Source organism: Panthera pardus, unplaced genomic scaffold, assembly GCF_024362965.1.
Source record: "Panthera pardus isolate Hobbes unplaced genomic scaffold, ASM2436296v1 HiC_scaffold_24, whole genome shotgun sequence".
In the NCBI taxonomy this organism is placed as follows: Eukaryota; Metazoa; Chordata; class Mammalia; order Carnivora; family Felidae; genus Panthera; species Panthera pardus.
In genome coordinates this window covers 64,241,808-64,264,705 of record NW_026526810.1, presented here as the reverse complement: position 1 = coordinate 64,264,705, position 22,898 = coordinate 64,241,808, and the positions used below count along the sequence as shown (strand labels likewise).

The 22,898-nt window shown below is 42.2% G+C and overlaps 1 long non-coding RNA gene across 3 annotated transcripts in view; it reads left to right on the top strand.

Moving 5' to 3' along the window:
• Positions 1 to 22,898, top strand: part of LOC109255788 (uncharacterized) — a 45,352-nt gene that overhangs the window by 4,755 nt on the left and 17,699 nt on the right. The window contains exons 2-5 of one of the 3 annotated variants that reach the window (XR_002075351.2): positions 1,950 to 2,084; positions 2,930 to 3,059; positions 5,579 to 5,766; positions 8,265 to 8,377. This is a non-coding gene — a long non-coding RNA (uncharacterized LOC109255788). Of the gene's footprint in view, positions 1 to 1,932; positions 2,085 to 2,929; positions 3,060 to 5,578; positions 5,767 to 8,261; positions 8,378 to 22,898 lie in introns of all 3 variants that reach the window. The other 2 variants (XR_008417132.1, XR_008417133.1) reach the window with 2 other exon arrangements.

Sequence of the window (22,898 nt, the reverse complement as noted above, 5' to 3'; positions counted from 1 at the left end):
ATGCAAGGCACACAGAGATCCCAGGCCATAGTCTTGGTGCCCAGTGTGCAATGTCCCTGGTTATGATGGGCTCTTACTGAGGATAATTAACTGCTACAATAGAAAGATTTTTCTCTTCTTAGTTAAAATATACACCTTGGAGCTCATTTGAGAACTATCCAATCCTTATTTTTGAGGGAGAGAGAGAGAGAGAGAGAGAGAGAGCAAGCGACAGCATATGTGGGGAAGGGGCAGGGAGAGAGGGAGACAGAGGAACCACCCAGATGCCCCTCTATCTATTTCTTTTCTTTTAAAAAAAAAATTTTTTTTTAAGGTTTATTTCTGAGATGGAGAGAGACAGAGCATGAACAGGGGAGGGGCAGAGAGCGGGAAACACAGAATCTGATGCAGGCTCCAGGCTCCGAGCTGTCAGCACAGAGCCCAATGCAAAGCTCTAACTCACAAACCATGAGATCATGACCTGAGCCGGAGTCGGTTGCTCAACTGACTGAGCCACCCAGGCGCCCCCCCACCCATCTATTTCTAAAACCAGCCCCACCTTCTGCCAAAGAATGTCTCTTCTATTTTTGATTATTGATTCTGTGTCTTGTGTTCTAAGTTCATTTTTGGAATCTTGGTGTATTGTAGGTTGATTTCTCTGGGAATCAAGTGAGATGCATTGTCCTTTTTTCCCCCCTTGTAATTAAGGGGAAAAAATGTCATTATCAACCAAATCACCAAACTCATTCTAATGTTAGGTGTTTAGGTACCTGACATTTGACTGAGCTTTGTAAGCTATACTTGGTACAATGTAGAAATAAGGAATTATAAAGACATTAATATATTCCCAAAGAGGGATTTTGTGCCCTTTTAGGTTAGTAGGTCCTGTTAATAATTTTGGGGACTGAGCTACATATTCAACAGGTGGACATTGTGTATTTCTACCAGCTGGACTTCTTTGTGACTGAAATGCAATTAAACATGACCCTGGTCTCAGGGTGATGGTTGTCCAAGAGAGGAGGATGAGGCCAGGAAAATTCTCTTAGAGTGACAAAGACTCATTAGATTGACAATGCTGAGTAACAATAGGTTGCTCTTATCACTCTTAGAGCTTTCAAAGATTCAGCAGGTCAAAAACTACAAAAAGAAAGGATGCATGTTTTATTTTGAGTAATAACTTAAGGTTACACGTAAAATCTTTGGTTCATGATTTCAAAATGTAGGCAGTACTGACAGAAAATATTCAGGATATATATCCACACACTTGATTAATACAACATTGACATTTATTTCTGTCAAGTAGCTAAGCAGCGAGCAAGTGAATGTGTAGGGTAGGACAGTAGGGAGACACACGAACTTATGTAGGAACAATCAGTGTCTCAGTGCCAGGCTGCTGATGATGCCAGAAACTGATGTTAATCAATGACCTCCACCTGCAAGATATTCTTCCTCATTTTTGCACAAGGAGGCTGGAGTAGCCTTAAAAACTGGGCTTCATGGTCTGCAAAAATCCTATGCAACTTTCCCCATTAAGTGCAGAAGGGACACCTGGCAGGTTCAGAGAAGCATGTGACTCTTGATCTCAGGGTTGTGAGTTCTAGCCCCCATTGGGTGTAGAGATTGCTCAAAAATAAATAAGTAAAATAAAAAATAAAATAAATTCTCTTAAAAACAAGTTTAAGGCATCTGGGCGGCTCAGTCGATTAAGAACCCAACTCTTGATCTCAGCTCAGCTCAGTTCCTGATCTCATGGTCATAAGATTGAGCCCCACATCAGCTCCATGCTGGGCCTGGAGCCTGCTTGGGATTTTTCTCTCTCCCTCTTCTTCTGCTCCTCTCCCTCCTTTCAATAAATAAATAAATAAATAAATAAATAAATAAATATAAAAAACAAGTTTAAAAAGATTACATAAACATGTTTATGAGATTTCTTTCTGTCTTTTCTTTTTAAAGATTGTATTATTTTTTAGGTAATCCCTACACCCAACGTGGGGCTTGAGCTCACAACCTGGAGATCAAGAGTAGCATGCTCCACCAACTGAGCCAGCCAGGCAACCCTATCTATGAGATTTCTTAAGAACAATATAATTTTGTAATTTGACAAGGTAAGGTGAAAACCTTCTGTCAAAACAAGCTCACTTCAGTGGAGATGGGGCATCTATTAAAAATACTTAAACAAATCACATGATTTATGTGGGAAGTGAGATGATTCACTTTCAAATACCAAATAAAAGCTGTGCTGTCTAGTTAACAGTAGGTTTACTGAAACTATGTATGAAACTATGTATTGAAACTATGTATGAACACTGCCCCCCTCACCCCGCCCAGCCCGACAATGGAGTCCCAAACCCTTAGACACTTCACTTCCTGGTTCTTCTCTTATCCATTTTGAGGGCTTATTTTTTTGCGGGCTTTGCAGTAAGCATGTGCCAAAGAACTGAAGTCTCTGCATCACCCCAAGGATTCGTTCCAATCAGACTACTTTTTGGCTTCACATGGGCATAGGCAACTTCTGGGTGAAGGCTGTAACCTCTGTAGTACTCAGCCAATAAGGGCCCAGGGGAGGGACTTGCATGATAGGAGTTAAGTTGTCTGCTGTAACCACCCGGAGTGTGCCTGTCCATCAGACACCTGCTCTTACAAGAATGTTGATTAAAGCCTCCCTTCACTGTGCTCCTAGTCTCCTTGTCCCTCCTTTGACTGGGGCAGTGAGCTTATTTCTCACAATTTACAATACGTGTCCAATATTAGTTGACTGACATCCTTCTGATTTGTCTCTATGTATCTTAGAGCTATAAGCAATCTCTTCTTGTTACTCACCTTCCATTGTTGAAGAAAAAAAATCCAACTGAGTAAATTAGAAGATCTCATTGAGATAGGGGAAACTGAAAGGACCCCATGAAAAAAAGCTGTTTTATTTTTCTCCTTCTCTTGTTTCTATTCTTGCTAGGACCTGCACCTCTACCTTATGCATGCTTTAGTGTATGTCTTCCTGATAAGGGACAAGGAGTTAATGATTTCTTTGGAGTCTTCCAGCAGAGTAGATAACATCTAAGGAGTGACCAGGCAAGAATGAGCAGGTGAGGCCACATGTGTGTATTCTAGACCATTGGCACTGGACATCTGGGTGCCTAAACCCCCTGCCTCCAGGGAATAAGTGACATGATGGATACCTGGCCCCTGTCCTTGTTCTGACCAGTTCCTGGATGCCTGAGAGGGCATGTGCACCAGAGCACAATTGTCAGTAAAAACCTCATACTCCAAACAAAGACAAAACTTTCTCTCCTTTCCTTTCTGAGTGTCCCAGATGCTCTGTCTGTATCTGTCTGCACTCTATGTCTTCAATAAACTCTGCTTTTACTTCCTGCCTGCTCACTCATGTTTGATTTCTTTCTATCCTGTGTGAAGCTGGGGATCCTCTTGGCTGGTCCTGTGGAACCCCTCTGGGTCCTCAAACTTGGCCAGGATGCATCATAATTGGCTGTATTAATCAATGCATGAATCAGAAAGCATGCTCTCTAGCAAATAGAGGGGAGCTCCTAGGAATTGTACAAAATAGAAGGTTTTTCTAAGAAGGTTGGGACAAGAAGTTATTAGCAAAAGAGAAGAAAGGATTGTTTCAGGCCAGGAAGTCTTTTGTGGGGAGAGGGGCAGAAACACAGGGTTTTCATCCTACAGATTACTGCAGTAGTGATCAGGAGATTTCAGATTGACTGTTTAAAAGTCCTGTTACTGAGATAGAGTGAAACTAATTGAGTCTTTCTTGGCTGTTGTGGAGGGCAAATGACTCTATTTTGGGCCCTTTTTTTTTTTTTTTAACACCATCAGTTTAGGGCTGCAACCTGGGGTGGCCAGATTCCTTTGAGGGAACTGAGTTTCCATCACTGGCTCCTTGTCATTAACCTAAAGGAAACCTGAGTGATGGAAAGTGCATGGCTTAAGGCAGAGCTTCCCCATAGGAGGAAAAGAACGCAGAGAACTCCCTTCTGCCTCAACCTGTAACAACATCTCTATGCCACGGGATGCCACTTACTGAGTCAAGCTGTGCTGTCATCTCTGCATTTGGGCAGAAAGTGAAAAATAATGACAATTTTTATAACATTCTGGAAACAGGAAAATTCTGGAACAGTCATCCATTTTGTTTTATGCTCACTTTGGGAAAAATTGTAGAAGAATGAAACTAGAAGTGGGTGAAGTCAAGCCAGTACATCCTAAGTCTTTTGGTTTTTTTGTTTTGTCTTCTTTTGTTTGTTTGTTTTTGTCTGTAAGATACCTACAGCCATAGGTAGGTATGGCCCAGGTATCCTTCCATTGATTAGAAGAGCATGCATTTTTGTTTTGCCAGAAGTGAGGTATGTTGTTAATGTTGTTAAAAAAGAAAGAAATCCAAAATGGAGTCATTTGTCCCTGACAACAGCAAAGAAAGATCGAATTAGTTTCAATCTGTTCCACGAATGCAGTCTTTTAACAGTCAATCTGAAATGTCCTGATCAGCACCAGTGTGGTAACCTGTATGATAAAAACCCTGCATTCCCCTCCCTGCTTCCTCAAAAAATGTCCTGGCCTGAAACAATCTTTTCTTTTCTTCTGCTAATAACTTCTTGTCCCACCTCCTTCCTAGGAAAATTTTCCATTTTGTAGAATTCCTAGGAGCTCCCCTCCACTTACTAGATAGGATGCTTTCTCATGCATTGATTAATAAAGCCAACCAGATATTCAGATTTACTTGGTTGAATTTTGTCTTATAACACCACTCTAAAATGAAACAAAGAACAAGAACTTCAAGGAGAACAGGTCCCCACCCTGGTAATCGCATGCATTTGAAACAGCCTGTGGGGAGCTGCCACCACTGAGGCAAAATTTCATACTCAGCTCTCAGGCTGTTGTCCTGAGTAGGGAAAATAAACAAAGTGCTCAGCAATAAGAGAAAGAATAAATAAGTGATGACACCAATTGAGGATGGAAAACAATGCTGCCACTAATAAAATACACCCCAGGAGAAAGCTTATGGAAATGGGGAAACATTCCCTTTATATTGTTAAGGGGAAACAAAAAAAGCACAACATAAAATACTATGTATCTTATGACATATTTTAGTTTTAAATATAACCAGAAAAAATACTGATTGGAAATTTATAAAGATGAAAAGTGTTTATCTTTGGTTTATGAGATTACAGAGAGACTGTTACTTTCTTTCTTTCTTTTCTTTTCTTTTCTTTTTTTTTTTTTTTGATTTGTAGTTTTTTTTCTGGTTTTATAACATTTCTGTATTGAATATGTGTTACTTCCCTAGTAAGGAAAAAAAATGAAGGTGTTATTTAAAATATTGGCTCCTTAAATCAGACATTCTGAGGTTCTTTACAGACTCACCAAAATCCTCTTCTTGCTATGGTGGGGACTGCACACTCACTCAGACTTTTGGACTCCTCCTCCAGGTGGGTGATACTTATACAGGAAGAATGTTTGGAATTCTAGAGTTGCTCAGAGAATTTTTGACTGCTTTTTATGAGGCCAATCCACTTCTTTCTCCTCAAGAACACTTCAAAAAAAATGGTTTCACCCTCTGGCTAACTGCAATTTTCTCTTTGTTGTCTTTCAGAAGGCTGATTGGTAACACACATCATCCAGGGAACCTATGTTTTGATACAAGGGAACCTATATTTTGATACAAGAATATTTTTCTCTAAGATGAATCATGATTGACTTCTTCTTTGATCTCCTACCCTTCTTTCTTACGAAGGCAAAGTTTGGTGTCAAGAAGAACATATGAACTTAGTATGAGGAAAGGTAGGATATCACAAAAGCCCTGACTAAAAAATTGAATGTTTGACATACAGCATTGTGTAAATTTAAGATGTACAATGTGCTAACTTGATATATTTATATATTGTGATACGATTGCCTTTATAGCTATATTTAGCACCTTTAACACATTATATAATTGTCCTTTCCCTTTAGTATTTGGGATAATTACATTTTAGTCTCTTAGCAATTTTGATAATTGTAGTACAACATTATTATCGTATTCACTATACTGTGCATTAGATCTCTATGACTTATTTACTACTCATTTCAAGTTTGTACCCTTAAGCAACATCAGTCTTATTCCCTCACCCCCTGTCCCCTGGTAACCACCATTTTACTCTCTGGTTTTTACAAGTTTGAATTTTTTAGATTCCACTTATAAGTGATATCATACAATACTTGTCTTTTTCTGTCTGACTTATCTCACTTAGCATAATGTGCTCAAGTTCCATACATTTTGTCACAAACGTCAGAATATTCTCCTTTCTCATGGCTGAATAACCCATTGTGTGGATTATTTTTTTTTTTTAGTTTACTTATTTATTTTGAGACAGAGAGAGTGCAAGTAGGGGTGGGGCAGAGAGAGAGAGAGAGAGAGAGAGAGAGAGAGAGAGAGAGAATAAGAGAGAGAGAATCCCAAGAAGGCTCCACACTGTCAGTGTAGAGCCCAATGTGGGGCTCAAATCCATGAACCATGAAATCATGACCTGAGCCAAAGTTAGATGGTTAACTGACTGAGCCACCCAGGTGCCCGGATTATTATTATTTTTTAATTCATTTACCCATATATGGGCATTTAATCTGCTTCCATATCTGTTTTTTCCTTTAAACATTTTTTTTTTTAATTTTAGAGAGAGAGAGTATGTGTGCAAGAGGAGGAGAGGGGCGGAGGGAGGGCAAGGAGAGAGAGAGAGAGAGAGAGAGAGAGAGAAAGAGAGAGAGAGAGGGAGAGGGAGAGAGAGAGAGAGAGAGAGAGAGAGAGAGAGAGAGAGAGAGAGAATATCTTAAGCAGGCTACTCTCTCAGTGTGGAGCCTGACTCAGGGCTTGATTGTACAACCATGATATCATGACCTGAGCCAAAATCAAGAGTTGGATGCCCAACCCACCGAGCCACCCAGGTACCCCAAGGCTGCTTCCATATCTTAAAGCCCTGATATTTTTAAGCTGAGGGAAAGGCAAAGAACTCCAACCTGCATCGGCCTTGCCTGACAAGAGGTGCTCTTGTGCATTATGGAAAGGAAGGCAGGCCTTCTCTGCTCATTTGCTACACAGAGAACACTGTTAGCAAGGTAATCTTCAGAAGAGGGAGGGTACCATGTGTACACGTGTGAGTGCGTGTGTATGTATCTGTCACGCAGGCGGTGTGCGACATGGTGGTGACTGTGTGTCCCTCTCCTATAGATGTGTCAGCATGAGAAACCCAAGAGTTAGGAAGAGGGAGAGATGCTTTCTGCTGGGAGCAAGGGAGAGGGGGTTCGCTGTCCTTGTCTGACTTCTTCACTTTGTTGGTCCTAGACATTCCAGGCTAGCCCACGGGGACGCAGTGCCCTCCTGTGGTTGGCATGGTTCTTCTTAACTTTCCCCAGGTCTCACTTCCCTTCCTAAGTTACTCCTGAATCTGGCTTCCAGTTGCCAGGGTCCAGCTACCTCAGCTCTCCCTCTGTCCTCAGCTCCGTCCCTCTGCCCTTTCTTACTCCATCCTTCCTCACTGCAAGCTCATTTAAAGTCACTTTCATCTGCTCCTTTATAGCCCTCTCTGACTCCTCACTGGGGATTCATAGGTTTTGGAAATGATCTGATTGTTCCTTTTTCTGATCCTGATGTTCTCTCTAGGGAGCCATCCTCGAGCTTTATTCCAGCTCTTGATACGATATGGTTCCAGCTAAAGATGGTTCCTGTCCTGGTTAGTAGGTCTTGGGAAAGGAAAGGCGATGGTCGTGGGAAGGAAAGAGAGTGCTGATGGCTGAAAGCACAGGTGGCTGAAAGGGAATGTAAGGGCTCCTGGGCTGGGAGGAGGCAAAACGTGCATGACTCACCCTTGCTTGAAATCTCCCAACCTCTGCTCATTTCCCTCAGATGCTGATAGCATCAGTGACCCAGAAACATATGAGGAGCCCAGGGTCCCATGTCCTCAAGTCTCCTTTCTGTAGTCCTGCAAATCCTTTCCACCTGAAATAGCTACCATACATACAATTGTGTCCATACAACCCTCTTGTTGAAAGCAGCATACAAGTCGATGATGTGTTGGATGTCTTCTGTTTGAAGGAAGGAAGGCAGATAGATTGGCCTAAAGGCACAGCTGAAATTTATTTTTTTTGCCTCCATTTCAGCAATATCAGTGGTTTTTACAGTCTAGATTTTTACACAATTTATGTTCCTCTGACAGTAATGGATATCCAATTAGCTAATCTTTCTTGGATCATTGTAAGCTATTACTTTTTATTTATATTATTTTATTTTTAATTTTTTTTTTAAGTAGGCTTTACACCCAGTGTGGAGTGCAGTGTGGGGCTTGAAGTCACAGCCCTGAGATCAAGACCTGAGCTGAGATTAAGAGTTGAATGCTAAATGACTGAGCCATCCAGGTACCCTGTAAGTTATTTGTTTTTAAAAATTAATTTCTGTTTGAAGATATTTTGCAAGGTGATCGTGATTAGTGTTGTCAATACCATTCTTAAAGCAATACTTTAAGAAATGAGTTGTGAGTTTTACAATGTTGTAACATTGAAATGGGGTTGCATATGTTAAATTAAGATGATCACACTGTTATGGATTACTTTCATTTTATTATATGAAGTTCTGCAACTTCTATTGTGATTTTTCCCACTTCTTACAGCAATATCTGGATAGATAGAGCCTTGTAAAGAATTAGTAAGAAGAGTCACACTACATATGTACAAACTTAAAAGAGTAAAGAAATTGTTGAATATTGCAAAACGTTCCTCAGTTGCCATGTACAACCGTTGGGGGAAATTGTGCTAATTTGTGAGTACCTTCAGAACTGTGCCTTGGAACATGAAGCAAAAGAAGGAAAGAGATGCTTGGCACCAAGATACATCACAATATAAAAATGTGCTTCATTCATGCCACCTGAAGGAAAGAATTTGACAAGTCAGTGTTTTCTTTTACTGACATGCTTCTGCTGCTCAGATTCTTCCAGAACTTGGAAGCAGTGTTTGTCTCCTATTCTGGCAGAGGCACAATCTGTAAGCAGTGTCATTACTCAGACATAGCCCTGTTTTAAGGATCTTGGACAAGAGAAGTGTAGAGGTTAAGGGTTATTGGTCACATTGGGCCTCAAGCCACAGAAGCACCTCTGTGTTCTGTAATAAATTTATTATTTTATATAAAATAATAGTGTTAGTTACCTGTGGGCCTTTCTTAAATGTGAGGCCCAGGGAAGGGTCTTGGCCCAAGGGTAGTTCTGGCTGTATCTTCAGCACTGAGGCAAAGTCAAGTACAAAGTAATAGGTGATTCCTAATAATTCCTGATCAAATAATTTTTCAGTGAATGGGATGAGCGCCTGAAAGAGATGTGTTCCTGGCCTTCTGGATGCCCTATAGTTAATGAATTTTAAGAGTTTCTTTAGAGTACAGATAAGGGAGAGAAGGCCTTCGGGGCAGGAGGAGTTTAGAATTGCTGGCCATAAAGAGATTAGTTTAGAAATGTTCTCCAAACAAAATACAGATAAACTCTTGAGCTGGCTTTGTATGGACAAGTGAGGCAGCAGTTTCTCTTTGAGTCATGAGGGCCCTAAGTTCAGATGGAAAGAACCTGCTTCTTCCAAGATCAAGGGATAAATGGCCCTGGCCTAAAATGGGGACTGGGAGTACAGGACTTTGAAATAAACTGGAGCAGGCTCCAAAGTCTGAAGAGTGGGTGAGATTGGGCCAAACCATTTGTCTGGCATGAGATAGTAGCTATAAATCTTCCCTAACACTATCTAGTATGTACTGTGGAAAGTCATTGTTACCCTGGTAAAATAATATTTGTTCATTATGTAAATGTCAATGAGAGGAAACAGAGGGAGGTCCATATGAGGGAGGTATAAGGATAGACTAAAATCTCAGGCTACACTTTTTGAAGAAAAAGACTTTGTATTTCAAATTTGTATCACAACAACTTAACCACTGATCACACAGCTGGCTAAAAAGTTCTCAGTGTGGACTTGTCCTTGAGCTATGCTCTGTCAATACCACCTGTAGCCCACTTCTGCTTTCCCTCTCCATTTAGAGGTTTAAGGGGAGAAGTTCTAGAGAACAGACTTGGCAGGTTTTTGTTTGTTTTGTTTTTGCTTTTTTGTTTTTATTTTTTTAATGCTTATTTATTTTTGAGGAGAGAGAGAGAGAGAGAGAGAGAGAGAGAGAGAGAGAGAGAGAGAATCCGAAGCAGGCTCCAAGCTCTGAGCTGTCAGCACAGAACCTGATGTGGGGCTTGAACTCGTGAACGTGAGGACATGACCTGAGCCCAAGTCAGAAGTCCAATGAACTGAGCCACCCAGGCACCCCCAGACTTGGCAAGTTTTAAAGGATAGGAAGGAAGGACCATTTTCATATACTTGCATTTTCCCAGAAGTTTTAGCAATCTGCTGAAAACTGTGAGACTATATTTCTTTTTTTTTTTAAAGTTTATTTATTAATTTTTGAGAGATCACAAGCAGGGGAGGGGCAGAGACAGAGGGGGACAGGGGATCCGAAGTGGGATTCGTGCTGACAGCAGAGAGCCTGATGTGGGGCTCTAACCCATGAACTGTGAGATCATGACCTGAACTAAAGTTGGGCGCCTAACTGACTGAGCCACCCAGGAGATTATTTCTTACCTGAAGCTCATCCCGAGAAAAGAGTCCATAATGCAGAGAATCCTAACTGCCCTAGGCCTTGTAGCAAACTTAGTTTGTAAGCTGCCTTCTGGGGCACACTGATACGGATCTACATAGTTTAGGAAAAGTCCTCCATTTAAGGTTGGGCCTGTGGCTTCTTGCGTAGGGAGAGAAAGAAATTGAGCTATAGTCTTGGCAAACTTTGAGAAAAGGATTACTGGGATATAAAGAGACAATTCACAATAGAGGATTATGATTAGTAAAGTGAACGTTGGAGAAGATATCTAACCTCACTAGTAAAGAAAGACATGTCAAAATATTAGGACACAGTGGGGTGCCTGGGTGGCTCAATTGGTTGAGCATCTGGCTTCGGCTCAGGTTGTGATCTCACAGTTTGAATTCGAGCCCCTGCTTCAGGTTTGCTGCTGTCAGCACAGAGGCCACTTCAGATCCTCTGTCCCCTACCACACCTCCCTGCTTTCTCTGTCCCTCCCCTACTTGTGCTCTTTCAAAAATAGATAAACATTAAAAAAACACATTAAGACACAGTTTCTCCTAATAAAATAGGTTGCAGTGAAATCTATACTCTGTGCATAGCAGATGGTATTGTAAATAGGTGCAAATGTTTTGGAGGGCAGTTTGCAATATGTTTGAAGCCAAAAAGATGTCCTGTGATCCACTGATCCCAAACTGGTTATACTGTAAACATTTATAGAGTCCCTTCCATATGACAGATAACATTCCGGGCAGAGACATCAGAGACTGATGTTGTAGACTGTTCCCTTCAGGAACGGACATTCTGCAGGGGGAAAGCACACCTATAAAAACCTTCCTTTCAGCTGACTTTGAGGGGGCTCCTTTCTCACTGGGAACAAGATGGGTCAAGTAGAAGAGGGTGTGACCAAGTGTGTTTCTGAGATGGTGCAGAAAAGGCAGTGTAGGTAGGGGTGCCTGGGTGTCTCAGTGGGTTAAGTGTTGGACTCTTTGTTTCGGCTCCGGTCATGATCTCATAGTTCATGAGTTTGAGCCCTGCATCGGGCTCTGTGCTGGCAGTGCAGAGCCTGCTTGGGATTCTCTCTCTCTCTCTCTCTCTCTCTCTCTCTCTCTCTCTCTCTCTTTCTGCCCCTCACCTACTTGTGCTTTCTCTGTCTCTCTCAAAAATAAAATAAAGCATTAAAAAACATGTTTTAAAAAAATAAAAAAAGAAAAGGCAGTGTAGAAAAACGTGGAGGGGAGGGAATTTGCAACACTACATTTCCTGATGAGGAAAGGGGGAAGACACTGTGTCTCAGGCAGGGTCTGAGGAGTCTGAGGTCTCATCCTCATCTCAGGATGAGGCAGGTCTCATCAGGTCTGATGCTTCCTTCATGTCTTTCTCAGAAACCATGATTCTGATGTGGACTCTTCTGCTTCTGCTGCTAGATCAGACTGTTTTCTCCCAGGCCTAGGACTTCTATAGTGGAATCAGAGCTCCTGGAGGTCCAGTTCACCATGGGGGTCTAGTTGATATGGCCAGTTGAGGAAGCAGCTCAGGGGAATGGTCTCCAGGTCTGCAAGTCCATCATTACCTTCACTCACTAGAGCTTCTGAAGGATAAATGACATATGCAGTGCCCTACCTGCAAGGTGCTGGGATCCTGCAGTGGACAACTAACTTACCTCTGAAAACCCAAGGTCACTGAGTGTGTGGTCTTCCAGGGGTCCTAACCCCATGACTATCCTTACAGATCTAGGATCTGGTCCCCGAGCAGGCCTGTGTGCAGAGCTAGCCGGTTCATCTGGAGGGCTAGACTCTAGGACCACTGTGGGCGGTTTGGGGAGTTCAGCACCACCGTGCCCAAGTAGGACTGCCTTCTGTGGTCCTCCCCTTCACTCGGCTTCCCAGAAGCTGCACACCTCACTGACCCCTGCCTGCCAGCTTTCTCGGGCTCCTCAAGTTCAGGGGTTGGGAAGAGGAATCATGGGTGGACAACAGGAGAAGGGCCACTCACTTTGTCTCCTCTGTGGGTAAATGCCCCTTCTGGCCAGATATGACATCCTAGGCTGACACTTGCCTTTTTTCCAAGTTTTCTCGGCTCCCCTTTCACCCGGAGAATCTTTGCTGGGTGCATAGTGTGAGGGGTGGGAGTGGGGGAAGCATCTACTTCAGGAAGCCTTGATCCCACCCTAAGGTGATGCTCTCTGAGTCTTGGGGCTAGTTTGTTCAAGAGCTGCTCTAATAACACTCCTGCAGGTGCTGATCCTGATCCCCACTGGCAGCTTCTCTCTTCTGGCGGCTGCACCCCCTTCCCTCACAGAGGCGCTATTGCCTTGCTCCCCGATAGCCAAGAGGGGAACTTCTTTTCCTCTTGGTTCTGTGAGCAAAGGCTGAGACCAGCTTTAGCTTTTAAAAGGCTTTTTGAGGGATGCCTGGGTGGCTTAGTCGGTTGAGGGTCCAACTTCAGCTCAGGTCATGATCTCGCAGTTCATGAATTCAAGTCCCGCATCAGGCTTTGTGCTGACAGCTCAGAGCCTGGAGCCTGCTTTGGATTCTGTGTCTCCCTCTCTCTCTGCCCCCCACCCCCACCCCCATCCCTCCTCGTCCACTCTCTCTCTCTCTCTCAAAAATAAATAAACATAAAAAAAAAAAAAAAAAAGAAAGGCTTTTTGAGCCCTGTGGAAGACGATGGAGAAACAGACACATAGGATTTAAATATCTCAGAGCAGATTGGCTTCCAAAGCATAAAGGGTTTTTTTAAATTATTTTTTAAACTTTTTAAATGTTTATTATTTTTGAGAGAGAGAGAGAGAGACAGAGAGCAAGCAGGCGAGGGGCAGAGAGAGAGGGAGACACAGAATTGGAAGCAGGCTCCAGGCTCTGAGCTGTCAGCGCAGAGCCTGACACGGGGCTTGAACTCACAGACTATGAGATCATGACCTAAGCTGAAGTCAGCCGCTTAACTGACTGAGCCACCCAGGCACCCCCAAAGCATAAAGTTTTAACCCTTCTTCTGTGAACTGGCCCCCAGGCTCTGTCTCGTTCTACCTGTTGCCTTGGGACAGTCACACTTTCCAAAGAGAGAAGGCCAGCAACAGACACATCTAATGAGCATCCATTGTGTGCCATGAGCCTCCAACAGCAGGGTGAGGATGGAGGGGGAGCTGGGCTGGAAAGAGAATATCAGCAGAGCTCTTGGCTCTTCTGTTCTAGTCCCCAGTTTCTTTTCTTTTTTTTTATTTTAGAGAGAGAGAGAGAGAGGTGCAGAGGGGGAGAGAGAGAGAATCCCAAGCAGATCCCACACTCCGCATGGAGCCCAGTGAGGGGCATCATTCCATGACCCTGAGATTATGACCTGAGCTGAAACCAAGAGTCGGCTGCTCAGCCAACTGAGCCACCCAGGCGACCCTCCCCGCCCCCGAGTTTCTTTTCTAAAAGCAGCAAGTATTCACTTTCTTTGTGTCTTTTCACATATGTTATGTGTACATAATATATAAGCCTGTACGCATACATAAACTTATTGGTGTGCATTTAGGTTTGTGTGTGTTTGTGTGTCTCTCCCCCATTTTACCCCACATATAGTAGCATCCTATACACAGTGTTCCGCACCTTATTTTTTTGGTCACTAACAATATATTTGGCAAAGGATGTACCTCACTCTAGTTAATGGCTGAATAATATTCTCCTGGTTTCCTTAATCAGTTATTCAGGGTGTACACTTTGTTTACGACTATAAAGCTGGAATATATATCCTGGAACAAAACAGCAACAAGCCCTGTGTATTTAGCTACTGACAAGCTCACTCCTATGCACACTGTCAGTGTTCCGAGGACCTGGCGTGGGATCCTGCGCAGTGTGGGGCAGAGGGACCTGTGGGTTGGCAACACCCAATCTTCCAGATGCCCGTGTATATCATTGGCTCCAAGGAATTCTGGGAAGTATTATTTTTCAGAATATAACAACATTACCAGCAAAATGTTTTCCTTGTAATGAGAGCCCAGTAACGTCTGTACATAGAAGTCAGCACTATTGTTTCAACATTCTGATCTTTTAATCCTGGAGAGAGTGAAAGCAATACCAGTTTATATGTGTGAGATAAACTTGGTTACAAGGGCAACTAATTTAGTTTCTAATCACATACAGAAAATTTTTGACAAAATCGTAGGCTCTCATTTTCATGCAACTTCTATAGGATAAGCACTGTACTTAAATTGACTCATTTAAAACATCCAACAAATTGACCCTCAAAACCAAAATTGACCCTCAAAACATCCCACAAAATAGATACTATTATTTCCATTTTAAACATGAGCAGACAGAGGCCCACATAGTTGAAAGACAGTAGTGACAGAACCAAGAGTGTTTCCCTCAAAGCCAGAGTGTTCCCATTTATTCTGGGCTGTCTCTTAGAGGGATCGAGGGTATACAGTCTCTTTAGGGTAAATCCTTTCTTCTTGTCTCAGTTTCTTTGTCTCTAAAATAGGGACAATCATTCAGGATAACTTATCTGTATTATCCTGTTTATTTTCTAGGTAATAATGTTGTTGCCATAATAAAATATGCATTCTAGGATGTAAGAGGGGGGGGGTCTCCATTCTGGTGGTCCTCACCCTTTTTATCCCCCAGGACCTGTGTCATTATCCCTGCCTGTGAAACACATGTCTTTAGAACATACTAAGTAAACTGGTATGTTTTGGGGGCCGTTTTTTTTAGTGATCAGCTACATATATAGTTGTCAAGCAGTACTTCTGATTACCTGATTTAAATGGTATTATCTCTGGGTGCCTGGGTGGCTCAGTCGGTTAAGCATCCGACTCTTGATTTCGGCTCAGGTCATGATCTCACGTTTTGTGAGTTCAGGCCCCGCATCAGGCTCTGCACTGACTGATAGCAAGGAGCCTGCTTGGGCTTCTCTCCCTCTCTCTCTGCCCTTCTCCCGCTCACTCTCAAGTATGGATATGTGCTCTCTCTCTCAAAATAAGTAAATTAATTAAAGAAATAATTAGTATTAGCTCTACAAAAACACTTCACATTCAAATGCTTTGTTAGCTCATCCTATTCATGTGTAATGTGAGTAAATGTGTTTTCATTAGGGCTTTGGATATATCATGCACTGGTTTTATCAAGTGTAGCATACTTAGGCAGAGGGGAAGGAGTTGTTTCACACTGGCATGTCTTACATTGAATTTGTATCATCCCTACGGCTGCTTCTCTGCCCCACCATTCTTTGAAGCTAAAGATATAAATGTGGTTACCCATGATCAGGCTAATATCCAAGGCAAGGGCAGGAGGATGTTAACTGGAGGTGAGCCAAACATCTGGGTTTGGTCACTCAATCAGTGGCTTTTCCTAGATGTGCAAAAGAGCAGTTATTGCATTAAAGAGTCAAATAAGGTAGGATTCCAGGAGGATTTTTGTTTTTGTTCTTTTGAGTATTTATTAAGATGCCTAAGAAGACCTTAAGCCTATGTGCTGATCACTAATATATAATCCTTGTGTTCCCCTGATTCATAAAGAGTCCCATATTAAGTGATTTTTGCCTTTTCTTGTATTGCATTTGGGAAATTGCAGAATTTGGAAGCATTGGAAGTATTTTTGTTGCTCTGCCCTCAACAAAGATGAAAACCAACTGTCTTTATAAAGCCCTTCATTACTGGAGAGCCCACAGGGATGGAGAGGCTCTGGAGGTCAAGAGATCATGAGGAGAAGAGTTTCATTGTCCAGCCATTCTAGTGAGGGGACTAGTCTAGCCTTCACCATTTCTTCAGCTTGGTGCATAAGCCCTGTGTTGACTTGGAAAGTCAGCAGGCCCAGAATGGCTGCCAGAAAGAGCTTATAAACCTGCTCCATTTGGGGATGGAGGCTGCAGTGATCACAGAAACCCTGATGGAACCTGAGATGGGAGGTCTTGGTGAGCTACGCATGGTTGGGGCTGTGGTAGGAATTTATGCTTTTGCTCTGTAGTAGAATATTACAGAATGGCCCCTGGTCTATCATACTACATATATGACCTTGTATAATCCTCTCCTACATTCATTCTAAGCTGCTTTGACTGATGGAAGGTGGCCACGTACATCTTCCAAGTTTGGATCTTGTGACCTCTGTGCTCACTCTTATGGAGCTCCGAGCATCTCTTTCTAGAGAACCATGTGGAGAGGGGGGGTCTTAGAGGGTGAATGAACATGAGGAGACAAAGGCCCAACATCCAGTCATCCCATCTGGGGGAACTCAATATGTGAGTGAAGTCACCTTAAATGACAACCACAAGAGCCAGCCCAGTTGACACCAGAGTTGTCCAGAGATGAGCTAACCTAGCTGAGTTCAGGCAATTTACATAATAATGAAAATTAATAAATAATTGCTGTTTTAAGTCACTCAGTGATTTGCTATACAGCAAATATATGCATCATATATTTACAAATATATAAGAAATATATAGTAAATCTCTTTCTATATGTATATAGGATATATGTGTGTATGTATATGCCTGACACAAAATAGGTGTTTAAAAGTGTTACTGGTTTCTTTCTATATTTCTGTGCCTTCTTAGATAGCCATAGGGATGATAAATGAAGGATGCTGAGGGGGTCTCAGCTATATATCACAACTCATCACCCAGGACATCCTCCTAGAGTTAAAGATATTTTGCCCTTTTGCTTTCTATTGGGCTAGAGGTAGTTGAGGGCAGGAAGAAAAAGACTTCCTGGGGCACCTGGGTGGCTCAGTGTGTGAAGCGGCCAACTATAGATTTCTGCTCAGGTCATGGTCCCCTGGTTCATGAGTTTGAGCCCTGCATCTGGCTCCATGCAGACAGTGGAGCCTGCTTGGGATTCTTTCTCCTCTCTCTATGCCTTTCCCTTCTTCTTCTCTCTCTCTCAAAATAAATAAATAAACATTAAAAAAAAGGGAAGACTTCCTGCTGTAGAGATATCTGAGGAGTGAAACTGTTAGATTAATACTTACTGATGGATTGTTCTCTCCAGGCTGTTGGCAAATCCACTAACCCAGATGGTCTCAGAAGTTGTTACTACTGAGATCACCCCTCACTCTTTTGTGTTAATCTTTTATCTTGCTCAAATGCAAAGGTTGTTCTGTATATTTTATATAATAATACAATATAATATAATAATATAATAATGTAATGTAATATAATATAATATAATATATAAATTTGAGTTTTTACATGCAGGGGCTCATGTTTATAATGCACCATCCAAATAAAATTATTTGATTTAATTTAATTATGCATGTAAACCAAATTTACATGCACACAGGCCATTGTTGGGTGTCCCAATTAGGTGGGTGTTGGTGGTGTGGGTGGTGAAAGAATTTGCCCAAAGTAGACCAAAAGAGATAGAAGGGATGCCTGGGTGGCTCAGTCGGTTGAGCATCTGACTTTGGCTCCGGTCAGGATCTCACAGTTTGTGAGTTCAAGCCCCATATAGGGCTCTCTGCTGTCAGTGCACAGCCCTCTTTGGATCTTCTGTCCCCCTCTCTCTGCTTCTCCCCTGCTTGTGCTCTCTCAAAAATAAATAAAAACATTTAAAAAAGTAATTTAAATAAAGAACAAAAGAGATAGAGATTTACTGACTACACTGCAAGGGAGCAGTAGGCAGGACAGTAGAGGAGAGACTGTCCGTGATGAGGCGGTAGTGAGGCAGAGGGAGTATGGGGATGTATGAACTTTTCCCCTTTTTTGTAATCTTAGGAACTGTGCCTGGTTGTAATTGGTCAGGGCCTATGGCTATTTTGAGGTGAGTCGCTTAATGAGACTGTTTGCATTCAGCTCAGTGGCAAGGGCCCTTGCCTTGCTCTATAACCATTTTGCAAGTGAAGAAAGGAAGGGAATATCTACTAAGATTCTACAGTCAACTAATGGAAGAAGATCTGGACCAAATCCCACATCCTGTTTCCCTCAGACTTCTACTCACATAGTTGAGACCATGTCGTGACCCCAAGTGTCACTATCAAAATTATGGGCGCACACTGTGCTTTGTGAAATGAGTCCAAAGAAATCCCCAGATCTTACTTGCTGTCATCAGGGCCAACCACCCAGGGACTATTCAGGGGCTTTCCCCAGTGTCTGTGCTCCAGGAGAGGAGAGGAGAGGAGAGGAGAGGAGAGGAGAGACACAGGTTTCACCTCAGCTCGTAGTGTATGCATCCAGGGGAACAGCACCTGCAGTGTGACTTGTCTGAGATTCTCAGTCATTGTTGGTTCCCCTGCAGCAGTAGGAGCCATCTTGACTTTGTCCCCTTATTCCCAGTGCCTCCCACTGTATTACTGGTTGCAGTAGTTGCTCAGTGTTTGCCCAAGTGATGGTGTCTTATCTATGGCTGTCTGTGAGGCTCAGGGCACACTCCCTTTCCTCTGCTTGGGCCACCAGAAGGACAGAGGATGTTGAAGTGTTCCCTTTTTTTTTTTTTTTAAATAATTTTTAAAAAAGTATTTATTTATTTTGAGAGAGAGAGATAGAAACAAGAGTGAGCAAGTGGGGGAGGGGCAGAGAGAGAGAGAATCCCAAGCAGACTTCACACTGTCAGAGTGGAGCCCGAACTCATGAACCATGAGATCACGACCTGAACCGAAATCAAGAGCAGGACGCCTAACAGACTGAGTCACCCAGGCGCCCCGAAGTGTTCCATTTTTGTTCTTGGTCTCCTGTCTCTTGCTGCTTTCTTTTATATTTCTTTTTTTCTATTTTATTGTTTTATTTTCCTCCCTCCTTCCCTACCTGCCTCCCTCCCTTCACCTTCTTTTTACAACACAAGATACCTTTGAATGTAAATTTTATTATTAATTTAAAAAAGAAAACTGACAAGCAAATCAGATGGAACCAATCACATTTGTTTTCTCCTTACTCTCCGGGGCTTATTTATCTCTTGGGTGGCAGATACCAGGTGGGGAAGCCTCAGTCTCTCAGCCTAAGGCAGGGAGAGGCACAAGTCAGATCTGCATCTTGATGCATAAGTCCCAACTATGAGGCAATCCCACGGATGGTATGGGTCTCCTTGCTTTGTGATTAGCTGATTAACTCATGCTTAAGGGCAGCATTGTTGCTGCTGCTATTGAAACTAGTCCAATTACAAAGCATCCTGCTACAGGGCAGAGATTTGACAATTGGATCTGGCTGCCTCAGCAAAAACCTATGTTGAAGAGAGCATGATGGTTCCAGAGGTCATTTGTTGTTGTTGAAAATTTGTTTTTTTTTTTACTTTAAAAAAAATTTTTAAAGTAATCTCCATGCCCAACATGGGCTCGAACCCACAACCCTGAGATCAAGATCAATGTGCTCTACTGACTAAGCCAACCAAGTGCCCCAGGATCATAGATTTTTTAAACTCTGGCTGGGGTGGGCCCAGTCAGGGCTCTCTACAGATACATGACAGAGGAGCACCAGTCCACATGGCATCACAGAGCAGTGCTGGTCTCTGCATGGGATAGCATGAATGGAACCCTGACATCCTTAGAACATGAGTCATGTTCATGTAGAAACTTCTTAGGGGTAGGGTGTGGATTCTAGTTCATGGATAAGCTCTTAGAGGAAAAGCCAAGGACTGGGCAGGAACTGGGAATCTCCCATGTCTCTCTCTTTTTTAAAAAATGTTTATTTATTTTTGAGAGAGAGTGAGGGGTGGGGAGGGGCAGAGAGAGAGGGAGACAGAGGATCCAAAGTGGGTTCTGCACTGATAGCAGGGAGCCCAAAGTGGGGTTCGAATTCGTGAACCCAGAGATCATGACATGAGCTGAAGTTGGACATTTAACCAACTGAGCCACCCAGGCACCCCTCCCATGTCTCTCTTGATGGACTGGGACTTTGACATGGGTGCCAGAATGGCTATGGCAATCAGGGGATGTAGACATCCTCTTGCTTTTAGTTCATGACTGAAGAAAATCTTAAAATTATCCTATCGTAGTGGTCTGGGTCAGGGCACCCATTGTCCAAGAATGAATTTAGCAGTTTCTAGTCCAGATTCAGGAGAGGAATTCCAAGAAGGAAACTTGGATTTATCATTAACTTACTAACTCTTCCATGCCTTCTAGAAATACTGTTTCTAATATATTATCTTGCAACAAGGACCAATTCAAGAGAGAACTTTTTGGAAGGATATGTCAGTGTTTTTGAGAATCACTGGGAATGGCCAGCACAGCTATCCAGCCCAAGAAGTTGTCTAGAAAATGAAGAAGAAGAAGAAGGAGGAGGAGAAGCAAGAGGAGGAGGAGGAGGAGGAGAAGGAGAAGAGAAAAGAAAATGAAGAAGAAATATAAGGAGAAAGGGATTAAGAAAGAGAAAAGAAGGAGGAGAGAAAGGTGTATAATAAGAAAAAATATTTATTTATAATATGGAAATGATTTTTCATTTCTGAGTTAGTGGGATTCTTTACTGACTGCATTAGATGTCCCGAACTCTGTGTTAGGGGCTAAAACCAGGAGAGGAGTGGAATGTATTATGGGAAGAGCTCTCTTATTTTTCTTGTACAATTCTTGTTCCAAATTTACATTTTGATCTTGGTAAGATGCCTTTATCCAAGCTCTGAAGGCGCTATGGGCATCAGACATTAATAAAATATCCCAAGATTCTACAGGCCAGGTCAGTCTCACCCACTCCCCTTCTTTTTAATTCTACTCCAGCCCACCAAAGGGCCACATTACATAGAGGCTTAATACTTAGAAAAAATAGAGCAAGAGAGGGCCATTTGCAAAGAGGAACCCATGTTACTTTTTGTTTTTAGTAATACCCCATTTTTTCTTCACACAAACATTCTCCATCTCATCACCTCCTGATGCTGGAAACTCGAGGCTGTGAATTTTTTGCTGTTCATAAATCTGCAGAAGTTTAAAGCCTTTTAAGTTCTTCTTGGTTTTTTTTTCCTCTGCTCCACTTGCAGTGGATTACTTTATCTAATTTTTAGCCTTGACCTAATTTTTGCCTCTAGTCTATGTCAACTAACAACCTGAAAAAACACAGAGGTCTTCCTGTGAAATCTGGAAGAGAATGAGTGTTGTGTAAGATACTAACCTAGGTTTCTAGAATCTTTCATGACTTCACATATGTGCTGTTTTCTACATACCTGTCATTTATATTTCCAGTGCTTGTATTTCATTATGTAAAGTGGGAATTTTATCTTTATTTGAAACTAGCTATTTGTGGACTGTGCTCTCTGTTTCTGAAACTGTTAATCACAGGGCATATTAAGATACATGACCTCTAAGTAGCTTATGGGAAATTAGAGAAACTAAACGCGTGATAGAAGTAATAATACTTGTATGAACACGGTTTTATCAGAGTTTAGGAGATGGAGTTATTTTCCCTCTTTGATCCAGGAAAGCTTCCAAGAGGAAGCTCCATCTGAGCAGGGCCAAGAGGACGAGCAGGGGTTTGCTGGGTAATACAGAAAGGATGAGCATTCTAGACTGATGGGTTGGTGTGGAAAAATGCACAAAGGTGGGGAAGGTCTGAGTGCTAAGAGATAGATGTTCAATAGATATCCAGATTTTAGGTAAGAAAAATTGGAATCAGACTCTTGAATTGGTATAATATCATGACAAAGTGAATCCATATAATTTTTTACTAGTTTTCTATATTCTTGTTATCTGAAAATGCATTCATGTGACCGTTGATGTCCTTATGTAAATATGGACACAAACTGTGACCTGGACAGGACTCAATGCAGAGCTAATAGCACTCGGCTGTGTCAACTTGTTCTGTCGGATTCCTTAATTCCTCTGATTATTAAGAAAGTTTATTCATATACCTGGTGTGCGAAGCATTTTTATAGGTGATGAGGATGTAAAAGTGAATTAAGTGTGGTGTAATGCTGTAATGCTTATAATCTCTGTAATGCTGATAGTAATGCTTACGGTCTTTTTTTTTTAATGTTTATTTATTTTTGAGAGAGAGAAACAGAGTGTGAACGGACAAGGGGCAGAGAGCAAGGGAGACACATGAACTGAAGCATACTCTGGGCTCTGAGCTGTCAGCACAGAGCCCAGAGCAGGGCTTGAACCCACGAACTCTGAGATCATGACCTGAGCTGGTCAGATGCTTAGCCAACTGAGCCACCCAGGCACCCCTAATGCTTACAGTCTTAATGGATAAAGAGCTGCACTCAAGTGTTTATAACAGGAGGCAAAACCCACACACTGTAGTCAAAGTGGGTATATCTGGCTCAAGAGCTGCTCTGATTTGCCTATTCAATAGGTTTTTTTGTTGTTGCTTGTTTTTAAAATAGGATTTTTGAAGTTGGTGGTAAGATATCCAAATGAGAATTTTCATGTAGAAAATTTGGATTTCTGGTTTGCCTTAATGTAGTCAA